Genomic DNA, 15,174 nt, shown 5'->3' on the forward strand with positions numbered 1-15,174 from the left:
AGGTTCCACTCTGATGTCCTCCCCCAATGAGCTGATTCTAATGTGTTCCGTTCTCACAGTTGGAACCAGGAAATCATCAAACTTTCTCATCAACTCCTAAGAAAAGAAGCTTCTTCGCTCTTCTCCCTCAGCTAATACAGCTACATCCTATGAGCCCTGTCTCAGTCAGGGTTTAACTGCTGTGAAAAGACACCATGACCAAGGCAGCTCTTATAAGGACAACATTTAATTGAGACTAGCTTACAGGTTCAGAGGTTCAGTCCCTTATCATCAAGGCAGAAGTATGACAGCATCCAGGCAGGCATGGTGCAGGCAGAGCTGAGAGTTCTACATCTTCATCTGAAGGCTGCTAGAAGACTGGCTCTCAGGCAGCTAGGATGAGGTCTTAAAGCCTATGCCAACAGTGCCACACCTACTTCAACAAGGCCTCACCTCCTAATAGTGTCACTCCCTGGGCCAAGCAATATACAAACCATAACAAGCCCTATTGGCTGAACAAATCCTGTGACTGCCCACTCTTCCTGACCCATTTTAACCTTATCCAACTTGTGTATAATCTTTCTATCCAACTCCCAGCATGCTCCCTGCTCTCAACATTCCTTCTTCATGCTGCGTGCAGTTGTCTGTCTCATCTTCCCAAGGATCACCCCAAGGCTTACTCTTGTATAGAAGATCTAAACAGAGCACTATGACACCCCTGCCCCAACTCCTAGTCTATTGATTGGCCCCTTATATCCCTCTAAAAGGAGGGTATTTTTCTCTTGCCTCTGAAGGTGCTATCTGTTTTGACAGAAGATCTACTGATCTCCTATTTCGCACCTGTAAACTTCTTACACACCCTTCAAAGCCAGGCTCGGCCACCCTCTTCTTGGGAAAGATAGGCAGTGTGGCCCTTCTCTGATCCAGATTTACAGGGATTTCCCAAGTTACCCCCATCATACACTGGCCACACTACGGTTCCTTCTCTGAGGCTGTGAGATCATTGAAGATGGGCATGGGTCCTATGTAGTTCATCACCTCCAGTCTCCAGAACTGAGTTGTGCACATAAGTGCTCATCAATAAGTGTGTTTAGAATGAGGGCAAATGGTAGGGGTGTATCGGATGCAGGGATGCATACTTGTACAGACTGATGAATTTCTACGTGTGTGGTGAATGCATAATGGACACATGGAGTATTGTGTCTGTGACCAGATTCAGTACATTAGGCCACATGTGTCCACCAAGCACTCAGTTAGCACAGGCTCCAGCGTGAGCACAGAACTGGGGTTGGAGCTGACCCTGCCCTTTCCTTGGGTGGTTTCTATACCCTAGGGCTTCCAAAGAGTTCTCATCATTTCTGCATTCACTATGATTCAGTACCTCAGATTTCTCTGCCTTTGGTCTATTGGAAATGGGAATTTCCTTTCCTCATTACTAGGGAAGCCTCTGCTTTAAATGACCTACTAGTCACTCCAAGCTTTCCTTTATCTTTTCCCAGTCTGCTTAGCAATCTCCATCTGACTCCTCTAAGTTCTAGATACAATCTGTGTTCCTTCATTTCCTTGTCCCACCCATCTCTTACTCTTCTACTGAAATATCCCAGCTCATTGCTGGTCAAAGTGTTGTACTTGTACTACGACCTGAAGACAGGGGATGTCTGTGCCTCTTCCACATCAGGAATGCTGGCTTCATTGCCCACCTTGCATACCATCCTACCATCTGCTTCTCAGACCAGTGCTTGTTCTGAGAGCCCCAGCTTAGACTTCTCAAGAAGTCAACTCTGAGAAGACTGCAGGACAATCTTCCTAGGTCCTCCTCACAGGCATCAAGACCCTGGAGACATTGGTAAAGATAGTGTATGCTATTATAAAGTACTTATATGTAACAGTTCAACCCAGCATCAGTGTTCCTCATCCCATAAAGAGATGTTTTAATCTACAGATGGCTCTCCTCCACATAGTGACTCAGGGATCCAGGCTCCCTTTCTATGGTGGATAGACGCTATCTTCACTAGGGCAACCTCAAACTCTCTGTGATTCTCGGTTTAGTGTCAGAATGCATGTAGAGGACAAAGACAGAATATGTTATCGACTTGGCTCAGAAATGGCAGCTGTCCCTGTCTCTATAATTTGTTAGCTAGAACACACTATGCAGACACACCTGCCTAGGAAAGAAGAGGAACACAATGAGGCTTTGCCTGGGATACTCAAGCAAAATGTTCTCTTCTGGTGTGAAACTAAACTCTGCATGGGTGCCTTACTCTAACCTCAGGTGGGTATAGGATGCCAAAGTCATGTGAAACATTCCATAGCTCTAGTTCTTAGACCCTGGTTTCATTTGTTCACACTCCAGACTTTCCATAACCATAGCCTTCTCTCAAATTCCTACTAGCATCAGCTACAAATAGCTTATGTGAAATTACACAGCATGAGCAAGGGAGGAAAGTGGGATGAATTTCAGCTCAAATCCCAAGCAGCCACCTTATCTTCAGGAGAAAACCACAATAGCTCATTTCTTTACTTTGTTATTCTCTTACAGTAGCTATGACAGTCTCTTACAGGTATTTTTAAAGACTCAAACACTCCAAGGATCAGCAGTGGACAAGTTAATGAGAAACACAATTGTTGCTGTTAGAAGTAAAGAGCTGATCATGGTGAACTGTGAAGGAATTATTGCATTTATCTAGGGTTTGTCAGTTTGAGTGCAGGAAGCTAATGTTGGGGAAACATAAATGGTCTTTGAACCAAGTGAATAATGCAGCTGCCTCTTCCTGCTTTTTTTTTTTTTTTTTTTTTTGGTAATAGCTATTAAATTAAATACACGTAAGTTCAAATGCCCCTGAGATGATATGTCGAATATCTTTAGGGAATAAATCATACCTCCATTTCAAAATGCCAACCTGAGCCTGCCTGTTCAAATCCCTTTCTTCCAATCTGCCAATAGAAATTAATCAAGAAATGTATATATCTAATCAAAAGAGTTTATCTCCAAGTTAGAAAGCAAAGGCAGTTGTTCTCAGCAAGCCAAGACCACTGCGGCATGTCTCAGGACATAATGTATGAGATATTAGACTAAGGGCACTGTTACCCCATCCACTGTGGGTCCGAGTTTCACCCCGCCACTGGGATGGATGTAGGGCACACTGCTTGGGCAGGTTGAACACTGAGCGCTTGCGGACTGTGTTTACCCTGTGCTGCTGCATAGGGTGCTGGGCTTTAGGGAATAGCCCAGATGTTTAATATGTGGCAGACTGAAGTTGGTGTTCCCTGACTCCCAGGCATCCAGTTGCTGCTGGAATACCACACAAAGGAGTCGGGAACAAAGGATCGGGACTGTTGGGGGCCCATGAGCTGAGAACTTGATGAACCTGGGGATAGGGAAATGGGAAACACTGGCTTAGCTCATCAGCGAAAATCCTTAGCTGGGCAACAATTTCCCTCACTCTTTCCTTCCCTCCCTCCCCCCTCTCTCTCTCCCTCTCTCTTTCTTTTCTCTCTCTCTTTCACACACACACACACACACACACACACACACATGCATCAAAATATCACTTCCCTATTTTGGAGGAATAATAAAGCTGAAATACATTATCTGACAAAACCCATGACAATCTTGGACACACATAAATCTCTCAAAGTATAGTAACAGAGCATGTTTAAAATCAACTACTGAGACCAGTGAGATGGTTCATCAGATAATGCACTTGGCACAAAAGCCTGACAACCTGGGTTCAATACCCAGAGCCCATGTAAAGGTGGAAGGTGAGAACTGACTCCACAAAGTTGACCTGTGACTTCCACATGCATGTTCTAGCATGGGCACACCCTTACCCACACATCATGTACACATGATCATAAGTGATTTAAAAAAAAATAAGTGAAGATTTGTTGGCCAAAACAACACCCAGTTTTATATAATCCCTCTCACATATGTGTTTGTAAGATCCAAAGCACACTGCCGGGTGTGAGTGCTAGGAGAACTAGGTGAAGGATGAATGGAAATGCTTAGTAGCATCTTTGCACCTTCTCTGGAAATCTAAACCCATTCATCATCATAAAGCAATGGAAGACTCAACCACACAAACATCGTCTCTGCAGTAGAACTATGGAATCAAGAGATATTTTGAGCAGGAAAAGCAAACACGATCATCAAAACATCTAAATTAGTATCTAAATAATCCAAACGATAAATAGGATGCTGCCAAAACCCAAGGCAATTGTCTGGAAGACCAGAGGGAGCAATTTCTTCAGTCTCACATGAAAACAGGGAGACAAGGGAGAGAGATGGAGAGCGAACTACAGAGGCCCAATCAGCTCCAATAGAAGAAATGAACGTACAGATGGAAGAGACGTGATAATGGGCAAAGGAACAGGCAGGAAATTCCCTCAGTTGTAAGCAGTGGGTTTGCTTCCAAGGATGGTGAGTGGGGCAGGCGAAGGCAGAAGCTCACCCTGAGGGCCATGCCTGTGCCCTTGGCATCTGAACAAATCAATCATGTGTCAGAGAGCTACAAATAGCTCTGGCTTGTCCTGCACCTCCAGTGGGCTAGCTGAAGCAAAGGAGAGCCCCCCAGGATTCCTAGCATGGCTCCCAATGAGCTGGGGACTTACATAGGTTCATCACATCTGAGTAGCCATAGAAGAATGTGGTCACGCTTGTCCACAGAGCCCTGGGAAATGAACAAAAAGCTAAGGCAGTGTGCTGAGATGTGACCGGGGAGTGGGGGCAGGGGGGGACATGAGGGAGGACTGGGACTTGGTCCCATTCCTTACTTAATCCCATTCATCCCATTGCCCTACCTTCCACATATGTTTCCCACCCTACTCTCTATCCAGTTTGGAAAGCTTAGATAACTTCATTCTGCTTTCCCCCCAGAGTCATTTTATTTCCAGATGATGATGATTTCCAGATGAAGCAGGATTGTGAGAGCATATTCCTTTAATCCCAGTACTCGGGAGGCAGGGACAGGTGGATCTCTGCAAACCCAAAGGCAGCCTGGTCTACAGTGTGAGCAGAGAGAGTTCCCCCACAGCCAGGGCTAAACAGAGAAACCCTGTTTTGAAAAACAAAACAAAAAGTTTGGAGGAAATGAAAAAGCACCCTCAAGCATGAGAGTTGGCTGAAGTAAGAGCCCCAGAAGTGGTGAACCACATGACCCATGGCCTTTAGAGGACATTTACCTCTCTCAACTTGATGTATTACAGGCTTTTTTTAATACACACTTGGTTAGGGGAAGCCCAGTTACAGCAAGGGTTTCTCGCCTCCCCTGGTGAACTTGCTTCCTCCGTATGTTAATTATGGTGTTTCAGTTTCCAGTTCCCACTCTCTTGTAAGGCCCTGGCCTACAGCACCTCACTTCTTATGTCTTACCATCTCCATGTAGGTTCTTAGACACTCCAGTCTCTAGACTTCTCCATCGCACGTACCAATCCCCGAGCCTTCTCTAAGTTCCCCCTGCCTGATTTCCAATCACCAACCCAGCTTCATTTCCTTCTCTTAAACTGTGAAGTGGCCTCCAAGTTGACCTAGAGCCTATGGAGCCTCTTATACTTCAGTCTCCATAGTCCTTCTATATAGCATTTAATGAAAGTTTTACCATCTTCTGAAAGACCACAGTTGAGTTGCTTTAACATCTAGCCTCAGGCACCTCATGACTTCGTTTCTCATCACTTTCTGCATAAATTCACACCATGGGCCCCTTCTCCGAAGTTCTTACCATGTCCCAAAGCCCTGTGAGATCGATCATACCTGGCTTCAGTCTATGTTGATCTCTCCACTACAGAGCGGGGGTTTCCCTTCTGTGGAGGACTCTTATCCAAGCCTAAGGACCTGGTTTGATTTGGGCCCCAGCACGAGAACTTCCTAAGACTCCAGAGTTAGCCACTAAGTTCTCAGTGAGTCCTGGTCCTGTGTGGTCCTTCCAATCAAGTTTCACAGTCACTTCTTTGGGTATCTCCCTCTTAAATGGATGGTTTTCCCTCATGTGACTGTCTCCGGGCTTAACTAACAGAGGCTTAGAAGTCAGCAGAGATTCAATACCACCCTTGAAAGTGAACGATTACAGCTTCATCCTTTACAGTCACAGAAGGAAACAGTAAGATGATTTCAACTCTAGCTCACTTCATTCTTTCACTAACCCTGCCGTTTTTGATTACATGCATTCTGCCAAGGTAAAAGAAGATAATCAGAGAAAACTAATCTGCCCATAGTGCAACAGCTAGGAAGTGGTAGCCAAGGAGTTCCATTCTGTTGATGGTTCGGTATTTCCCTTTGACCTCATGGTTTCCCCTGAGTCTTCTCTTCCTTGATCTGGTTTATTGGTCTCAATTCTTTCTGTCCTTCCTGACGCATTAAGCAGTCACCATTCATCACTGACTTAAATATGGTGAAGAAGGCCACCATGGTTCCGCTGATGATCTTGTTCCCACCTGCCATGCACACTTGTCTACTCCAGTCACATCCAAAATATCGGGGCTAAAATCCTGATTAAGGATAAGAGGCAATAAGAATCCAAAAGGAGTTCTGTGCCTCCTGGATAGACAGTCGCTGTTATCCCCTAACTCAGACGTGTTCCAGATCAGTCTTTCCAATCATCAACACGCCCTCATAATTAGGCATAAAGGTACCTCAAGAAATGATTCATAAATGGCTAAGATTGGACATTGTATCCTGGCCAACACAATGTTACCAACCTATCCTAGTTTAACACCAAGCTGTCCATAGCTTGGAATTTCTCTCAAGGAATCTGTCCTGCACAGCTAGCAACAGAGGTCAAGCATATTCCTTAGGGCAACAGACAGTTCATAATAGTTAGAAATGTTTTACATACTAGAGAGTAATGAAGGGCTTCCACCCAAAGACATTAGCAAGAAGTGTTAGGTCGAAACTCCCCACTACTTGCCTCCAGCAGAACCAGAGAATTAGCATAATACCTCAACAGGGAGGGCTCCACTCCTCTTCCCCCTGCTTCGCACCTGGCTACCAGACCCTACTGACCTTGGTGTCCGTGGTCACTTGCCTATGGTGACCTCAGTCTTGAGTCCCTTGCTGTAACCCCCACCTGCCTACGTGACTCCTGTCATCTTCCCTACTTGCTGTATGGTATTTAAGCCTGAATTTCACCTTATACAAATACATCCAGATTCAATACACCCTTGTGTCTCAAGTCTGTTTGTCATCCACCGACTTATTGCCCACCTGACCAGAATTCTCATCCCTTGGAAACTGGGGTCCCCACAACGAACCCGGTCCGCGGCACCCACCCTTGACTCCCTTCTGCTTCCCCCAGGGCAAACACTACTGACCAAGCGGGGATTTAAGCTGAGAGGGAGATGAAGATTGTTCCGTGTACTCCCATCCCCTCCACCCACTCCCGTCACTTCAAATAAAAATGAGTGACCTCTTTTAAAAAAGCAGTAGCAGCTGCCTATTCTGTAGAGTTCGTAAGATGCAACCACATGCTCCATGGTCTCTCGTGTCTTGTTAGGACTTGAGGAGAGGAAGACAGTGAAGAGTTACTGCCAACGGGTATGGGGCTCTCTGTGGTGACCCCCATATTCTGGAATTATCAGTGATGATTGCACGACTTGGAAGGAAATAAACCATGACCTTTAAGTTGTGGACAAATGTGTGTAACATAAAATTGCCATGCAGTTCCTGTCAAGCCTATAGTCCAGTGCTATTAAGTGTGTTCACATAGCACAAGCATCACCACTTCCATCTCCAGAATGTTCTGATCTTCCCTGTGTTCATCAGAATTCTACAGAGAAACAGGCCAATAGGGTGTGCAAGCATCCGTGCATGCATGTGTGTCTACGTCTGTGGCTGTGGCTGTGTGTAGACAGATATATAATAATACAGCAATTTGTTGTAAGGAATTGGCTCCTGTGCCTAGGGAGGGTAGGTCCTAACATCTGCAGTGAACAAGCTGGCAGCCCAAGAGAGCAGATGATACAGTTGGAATCCAAAGGCCATCAGGCTGAAGACCAAATAAAAGCCCACATCCAAAAGCAGGGAAAATGATTTGCCACAAACTCCCTGCCAGGGGACTTTCCTGTTATTTGGGGAAGAATCAACTATTTGTTCTATTCAGGCCTTTGATAGATTACATTACCCATTTAGGGAGGACTGTATTCTCTACTCAGCCTATTGAGCCTGGTGTTAATCTCTCCCTCACCAACATACCTACAAGTGTTGGGCCAAAAAAACTGGATACTTCATGGCTCATTGACGCATAAAATCACATAAAATCATCACTTTCAAACTGAAGTATCCCTTAAACAACTCCAGTGCCACCTCCCTCCCTGCCCTTATCAACCACAAGTCTTGTTTCCATCTCTCTGAGTTTGACTATCCTAGTATGCGGTATAAACAGAGTCACACAATATCTATTTTCTCTGGCTAACTTATGGAACTGAGCACAGGGTCTGCAAGGTTCGCCCATGTTACAGTAGCTGTCAGGCTTTCCCTCCATGCCCAAGTGGACTAATAATGCCACTGTACGTATCTGAGATATTCTGTCTGTCCACTCAGCTATGAATGGACATTTCAGTTTTTCTCTTTGGGCTGTTGTAAATGGTGCTTTTCTGATCACTGGTGTGTAGATCCCTGTTCAACTTTCAAGTCTTTAGAGCTATGATCTCCTTGGGGGTTGCATATCAGATATCCTACATATAGGATATTTACATTACAATGCATAAGAGTAGCAAAATTACAGTTATAAGGTAGCAATAAAATAATTTTATGGTTGGGAATCACTACAATATGAGGAACTATATCAAGGGGTCACAGCACTAGGAAGGTTGAGAACCACTGCTTTAGAGGTATGTGTCCAAAATGGTAAAGGAGGGGGAGGGTATTCACATGTGGGCGTGGACAGAGAACAACCTCAGTTGTTATTAATCAGGTATCATCCGTTTCTCGTTTGAGATAGGGTCTCTCATCTCCCTGGAACCTCACCAAATGGCCAGCTGTCTAGTGACCTGCTAGGTACCTGTCCCTGCCTCCCATCTCAACATCACAGGGATTACAAGAATGGACCACAGCAGCTGCATTTATACTTGGGGCTCAAACTCAGACAGTCAAGCTTGGAAAGCAAGTGCTTTACTAAGTCATCCCCCCAACCTCAAAATTAACATTTTGAATGGCAAATTTTATAGTATGTAAATTATGCCCCAATAAAGAGCATTGAAGCAACACTGAGGAAATAACATGAGATATTCCATAAAAATCATTGGCCTTGAGCCTTTAAAACATCAATGTGGAAAAAAAAAAAAAAACTTATAGGGATAAAATTTGTAGATAAGCAGGGAATAAACAATACCTGTGCCCAGTCCTTTCTTCCTTGCATCCCTCCACTATAAAGACTCAGAAGGAAAGACCTAGTTTGCCTGTTACTCCTGCCACTTAAGGTGAGCCATGATGCCATCCCAGCCAATGGAATGTGGTGGAAATCTTCTGAGCATTGCTAGAAATGCCTTTGCTTTCAGATCTCCCCCTTCTTTCTGTCTTAAAGGATAAAGATGAAATGAGAAGAGGGGCAGCCACCTTGGAACCACAGGCAATAAGCTCCAGGATACCGAGAAGAGAAGAATGGGAAGGCAGCCCCAAGTCCTTGAAGGCTGGCATCTTTGATCTGCCTCACCAGTCCTGGCCTCCTGACCTCCAAGCTTCTTGTTACATGAGATTTTGAAATAATAAAAAAAAAAAAAACAGCAAAACAGAACAAAACAAACAAAAAACAAAACAAAAAAGCTTAAAGCCATTGTTAGAGTCTCTGCTACTTTCAGGCAAGTCTTTTAAGGAGACTTCCAGAAAGGTGGCAAATGGCTTTAAACTCCCTATGTCTCCATATCCTCATCTGTTTAATAAGAATACTCACAGAGATGTAAGGAAGACCATCATAGGGTTGATGTGAAGCTTAAGTAGTTACTATTGATAAGATGTTAGGGGTAGAGTTGACATTTATGAACCCAGTGTGCACCTGCTGTTATTTGAACTACTGCTATTACTACTATTACTAATATAGAATAAGAAAATGTTCATGAAACTCCACTCTCTCAAACCCATCAAATTAATCAAAAAAGAGTTGAAATAAGAGGTAAAGGCTGCAGTAAAGAATCTAGACAACATACAAAAACCCATTAAGATGCTGGCTTGTGAGTTAAATACCCAGCCAAAAGGAGATACTCAGGCTCTGTAATCATTTGGCTGGATTCAGGGACTACATTTTCCACTTCAAAGGTTGAAATGTAGCTGGGCATGGTGCTACATGCCATTAATCGCAGAACTCAGGAGGCAGAGGCTGATGGAGCTCTGAGTTTGAGACCAGTCTGGTCTACAGAGCTAGTTTTCAGGACAGATGGGTTTACACAGAAAAACCCTGTCCTGAAAAACCAACACAAAGCAAGCAAACAAAGGCTAAAACATCAGAGGAGTCACTCAACCAACCTCTGTGGAGAGTAGAGAAGATCCTGGGTGGGCTGAGCCAGCCATGGACCCTAGTCAGGGAGAAGGAAGGGGCTCACTAGAACACACACATGACTGAGGAGCTATGAGCAACCATCGATGGCTAGAAGAAAGAGAGTCAGTTTTCTTCAGCAGCGTGCCCCATGGGAGGCTACGTGATCTAGTGGATGAAACACTACACCCATGTACAGATGCACAGGACAAATGGACTCAATGAGTTATGAACAATGAGGAAGGGGAAGAAGAGGAGGAGGAGATAGAGGAGAAAAGGGAGAGCATAAAATTGAGTGGGGGATGTTTGAAAGTCTCCACAAAGACTTTCAAGAGAGAGAAGAGATAAGATCTAAATATAATACATCATATGAAATTACCAAAGAATTAAAAAGAGTAAAAAGGGGGTTGGAATAAAGGAAGAAAAAGAATCCTGTTACTTTATGTCCTGATTCAAAAATAAAGAGTAAAATAAATACTATTCACAATACTACTCCCCTCCCTCCAAAATACATACATACCTAAATAGTCCATTAGTTCCTGAAGGACTACCGACCTCAGTCCACACATAGGCCCACCCACACTCCCTGGGCTCCCTCTTGCTCTGTGCAGAGTGAAAAGATCCCCTACTCCATGGACTATGAATTCCTCCTCCACTGGAAATCACTTCTTTAGAAAACTCTAGAGGAAGATGCACCTTACTGGTACCACAGGAATCATTTCAGCTGTTTGGCACTAGTAAGCATTCCAAGACTTATTTATTTTTTAATAATCAAGGTCTACAATCACCAGAATCCAAAGCCATCGTTGAATTTCCTTGCTGCTATCTGACAGAGAAAGGGCTCTTCTCCATCCTTCTTCTCCAAGCAAGCAGGTCATCTTCCACCAGATACCATCGTAAATCATAATTAGTCACTGCCTTAAAATGTCGGTATGGCGGTGAGGGGCACTGAAGCCCACACTGATCTCAGGCACCAAGACACGCCTCGGCTTGATTTACTGAAGAGTAGTCACAGGGACTGTCAGAAACCGGCGCTGCGTTCCTTTAAAGCCAAGGAGGCTGCAGGAACCTTAGCACTCTGCATATTCAAAAAATGATCACAGAATTTCCACAGTGAATTTGATGGTCAATAGCTCACTCCTGCCTAATAATGACATCTACAGAGTATTTGCTTCTTCCGAGTAGAGCAAGAAAGGGTGTCGTTGCTTTTTCAATGATTCCCTGAGGACTGGAGGGCAGAGACCAGCTGTCTCTAGATGATGACTATGCACTGCAGCACACCGGGTCTTCCATGTGTGTCTCTGCAGCCGAACCACACAGCGTCATGTGCAGAGAACCCTTTTCCACAGATGAAAAGGAAGCTGAGCTTTGACGCGGTTATACAATTTTCCCCAGGCTCAAAGGGAACAGTGGGACTACGCCCATTTTTATATGGCTCCAAAAGCAAGATCAGCTCCCAGAGGTCTTCACAGATCATCTTGATGGTCACTTTGGTCATCGACCTGTGGCTTGATGGCCACTTGATGGCCACTTGATGGCCACTTGGGCTTGGCCTTCCACAGACCTGTCCTCTTACCCACCAGGGTCTTGTCATATGAGCTCTCTGGTAGCTAAATGAACTCTCTAAATTGGCCTAGGACTGCTACTCACAAATCTCATTCTGGGTGTGTCAGAGTGACAAGAGATGCCAAGATCACCCCTCTCCTCACAATATATCTTGCTGGCCTCTGGTACCTTGTTCTGCATCTTGTCCTAGCTCTGTGTTAAGTCTGGCTGAGAGCTATGACCTCATTCCTGCCAGCCCAGCTCTCTTTGGGTCCATGGCTTATGCCCATCTCATTTCCCTTTGTCCTTCCTAATACACTCATTTATTGCATACCTTCTCGGGTCAGAATGCTAAGTTTTGCCAGTCTAAGATTAACAATATAGCCACAACCCTTGCAGATGTGAATTGAGACTGCACATTTCCAGATAGATCTTCCAATCCAAGGAAGATGTTCTCTAACACCAAATCCAGCGCAAAAACAAATGCCACCCCTTGTACTGTCGGTAAGCCCTCCAACAGTGTCTGCAGGTATGCTTTGCTAGGCCCAACTTACAGATGAAGAAAATGAGTCTCAGAGAAAGAAAGCCCAAGGGTTCACAGTTAGCATGTGGTTCCCCCAGGCACTATGAGTCCAGAGGCCACACTTAACCCAACCAGCTGTCAATATCATGCCCTCCGTGGCACGCTTGGGTATCGTATCCAATGGTCTTACTTTACTTTGTTATCAAGTTTAAAAAATAAGTCAGATAGAGACCCGTGTGCACACACTGCCAGACATCTCCTTTAAAAACAGCCTGTTTGTGCCAGTCAACAGGTGTCTGGGTGGCCTCAGGCACAATCAGAACTCATTTCTCTTCCAGGAGAGAAAGCTATGTCGAGCATAGACAAGATCTTCCTGCAGCCCTTGGCAAGGAGCCTGAAAGTGTCCTTAGCAAGAGGACCATAAGAGATGGCCACTGGGAGTACTCCTGGAGCCAACAGCCCTGTGATTGATTTCAGGTATCTCTCTCCCCCCACTCTCCCTCCCTCCCTCCCACCTCTTTCCCTCTCTCCTCTCCTTTTCTCACCCAGATCCCAGCGGTGCATCAATTACTGGGCACACATATCACATTCACAGGATAGATCTTACCTCCTGCACTTACCACTGCCAGATCCAGGCACAGATGGAGGACAGTGTGTGGGGTTAACGCAAGCCCCTGCGCATGGGCTGGCAGAGAATGGCTCATTTCACAGATGCCCAGGCTGCTTCCTGGCCAGTCTCCTGTGATTAAACCCACGTCACTACTGTGCTTTTGAAGAAACACCACCTGGATTTCCATATTTGAGTTCATCTTTGTCACCACCAGTGTGACCACTGTGGTATTATCCACCTATCCTTCTGCATTGTGCAAACACTTGTGGAACACTCATCCAACACAAAACTCAGCACTATGATTGGGTGGTGTGGGTACAGTTCTGTGCAACTTGGTTCATTTCAACCATAGAGAGCCTTAGGAGAGTTAGAAGTCTAAAGACAAGAGTAGGGGAGAGAAGAGCATGATAAAGGACTGCAGGAAGATGCAAGGATAAAAGCAGGGGCGAGGGCAGGGACTGGCCACAATACAAAATACTCACTGCTAAATATTGAGATGAAATAGTGGTGGGTACCAATTTTATGCCATGTTCTCAGAAAAGAAATGCCCCAGTCATTTTATTTTCTCTAAAATCAGCTTTCTAACCATCTTTCTGTTCCCTGTTTGTTCCCCCAGGACTATGTGAATGTCTCAAGGCTCTTTCATATTAATATTTATGTCCTTGTTTCATTACTGTTGCTGTGACAGTATCCCCGGACAAAAAGCAACAAAGAGGAGGAAATATTCAGTCGTCTCTCATTAGAGTTTACACCCCACTATTGCCAGGATGTCATGGCAGGAACCTTGAACATCACATCCATAGGCAAGAATAGAGAGAATAAACACAAGGATCCTCACTTGTTTGCTTGCTTTCTTCTTCCTTATACTTTTCAAATCCTAGGGAATGGTGCCTCCCATAGTGGGCTAAGTCTTCTCACACCAATTAACAATTAGATAATTCCCCATAGATATGCCCCCAGGCCAATACAGTGTTGACACTCCCTCAATTGAGATTCTCTTCCCAGATGATTCAAGGTGTGTCAAGTGGACCAGTTAAAACTAAACAACTTTTCCTTGGGTCTCTGCTCTACACTTTATCTCCATATTTGTTCCTGTGAGTATTTTGTGAAAGGAGCCTGATACAGCTGTCTCCTGAGAGGCCCTGCCAGAGCCTTACAAATACAGAGGCAGATGCTCACAGCTAACCATTGGACTGAGGGGAGTTGGAGGGGTTTGCCACCCCATAGGAAGAACAACTTCAACCAACCAAACCCCCAGAGCTCCTAGGAACTAAACCATCAACAAAAGAGTACACATGGCTCCAGCTGCATATGTAGCAGAGGATGGCCTTGTCATGCATCAATGGGAGGAGAGGTCCTTGGTCCTATGAAGGTTCGATAGATGCCCCAGTGTAGTGGAATCAAGGGCAGGGAGGTGGAAGTGGGTGGGTGGGTGGTGGAACACCCTCATAGAAGCAGGGGGGAGAATAAGAAAGGGGGTTCCTGGGAGGGGGAAAATCAGGAAAGGGGATAATATTTGAAATGTAAGTAAAGAAAATATCCAATAGAAAAAGAAAATAACTAAACAGCTTAATAACCAACTCTGGATGTACCCAGCAGTTGTAGTCCACGCCTAATGCCTGCTGATAAAGCTGTTGACCATTTGGTAAGGAGGTTGCTGCCTGCCAGATTGTGAGCCCCAATACCTGAGCCTAAGAACTCCCCCATAGACATCCTCTCTGACATTGCTATCCCAAAAAGTCCTTCTTCCTCACAGAGTCCCAAGAGGGAATCAATTGCGTTTCCAGAATGGCATCTCCCACTTCCCATGGGAAAGGTCTGCCTCCCTCTCCACATGTTCCATCACAGCAGCGACCTAAGTTTTAAGAATAAATAAATAAAATAGCTCTCTCTAGACAACATATGCCTTTTTTTTTGACATGATCTTACTCTGCAGTCCTGATTAGCCTGTAACACGCTTTGTGGGCCAAACTGGCCTCCAACTCACAGAAATCCACCTGGCTGGTGCTGGCACTGGTATGTGTCTCCACACTCAACAACTATTTCTAAACTCAACA

The sequence above is a fragment of the Mastomys coucha genome, unplaced genomic scaffold (assembly GCF_008632895.1).
Source record: "Mastomys coucha isolate ucsf_1 unplaced genomic scaffold, UCSF_Mcou_1 pScaffold15, whole genome shotgun sequence".
NCBI classification, from domain to species: Eukaryota; Metazoa; Chordata; class Mammalia; order Rodentia; family Muridae; genus Mastomys; species Mastomys coucha.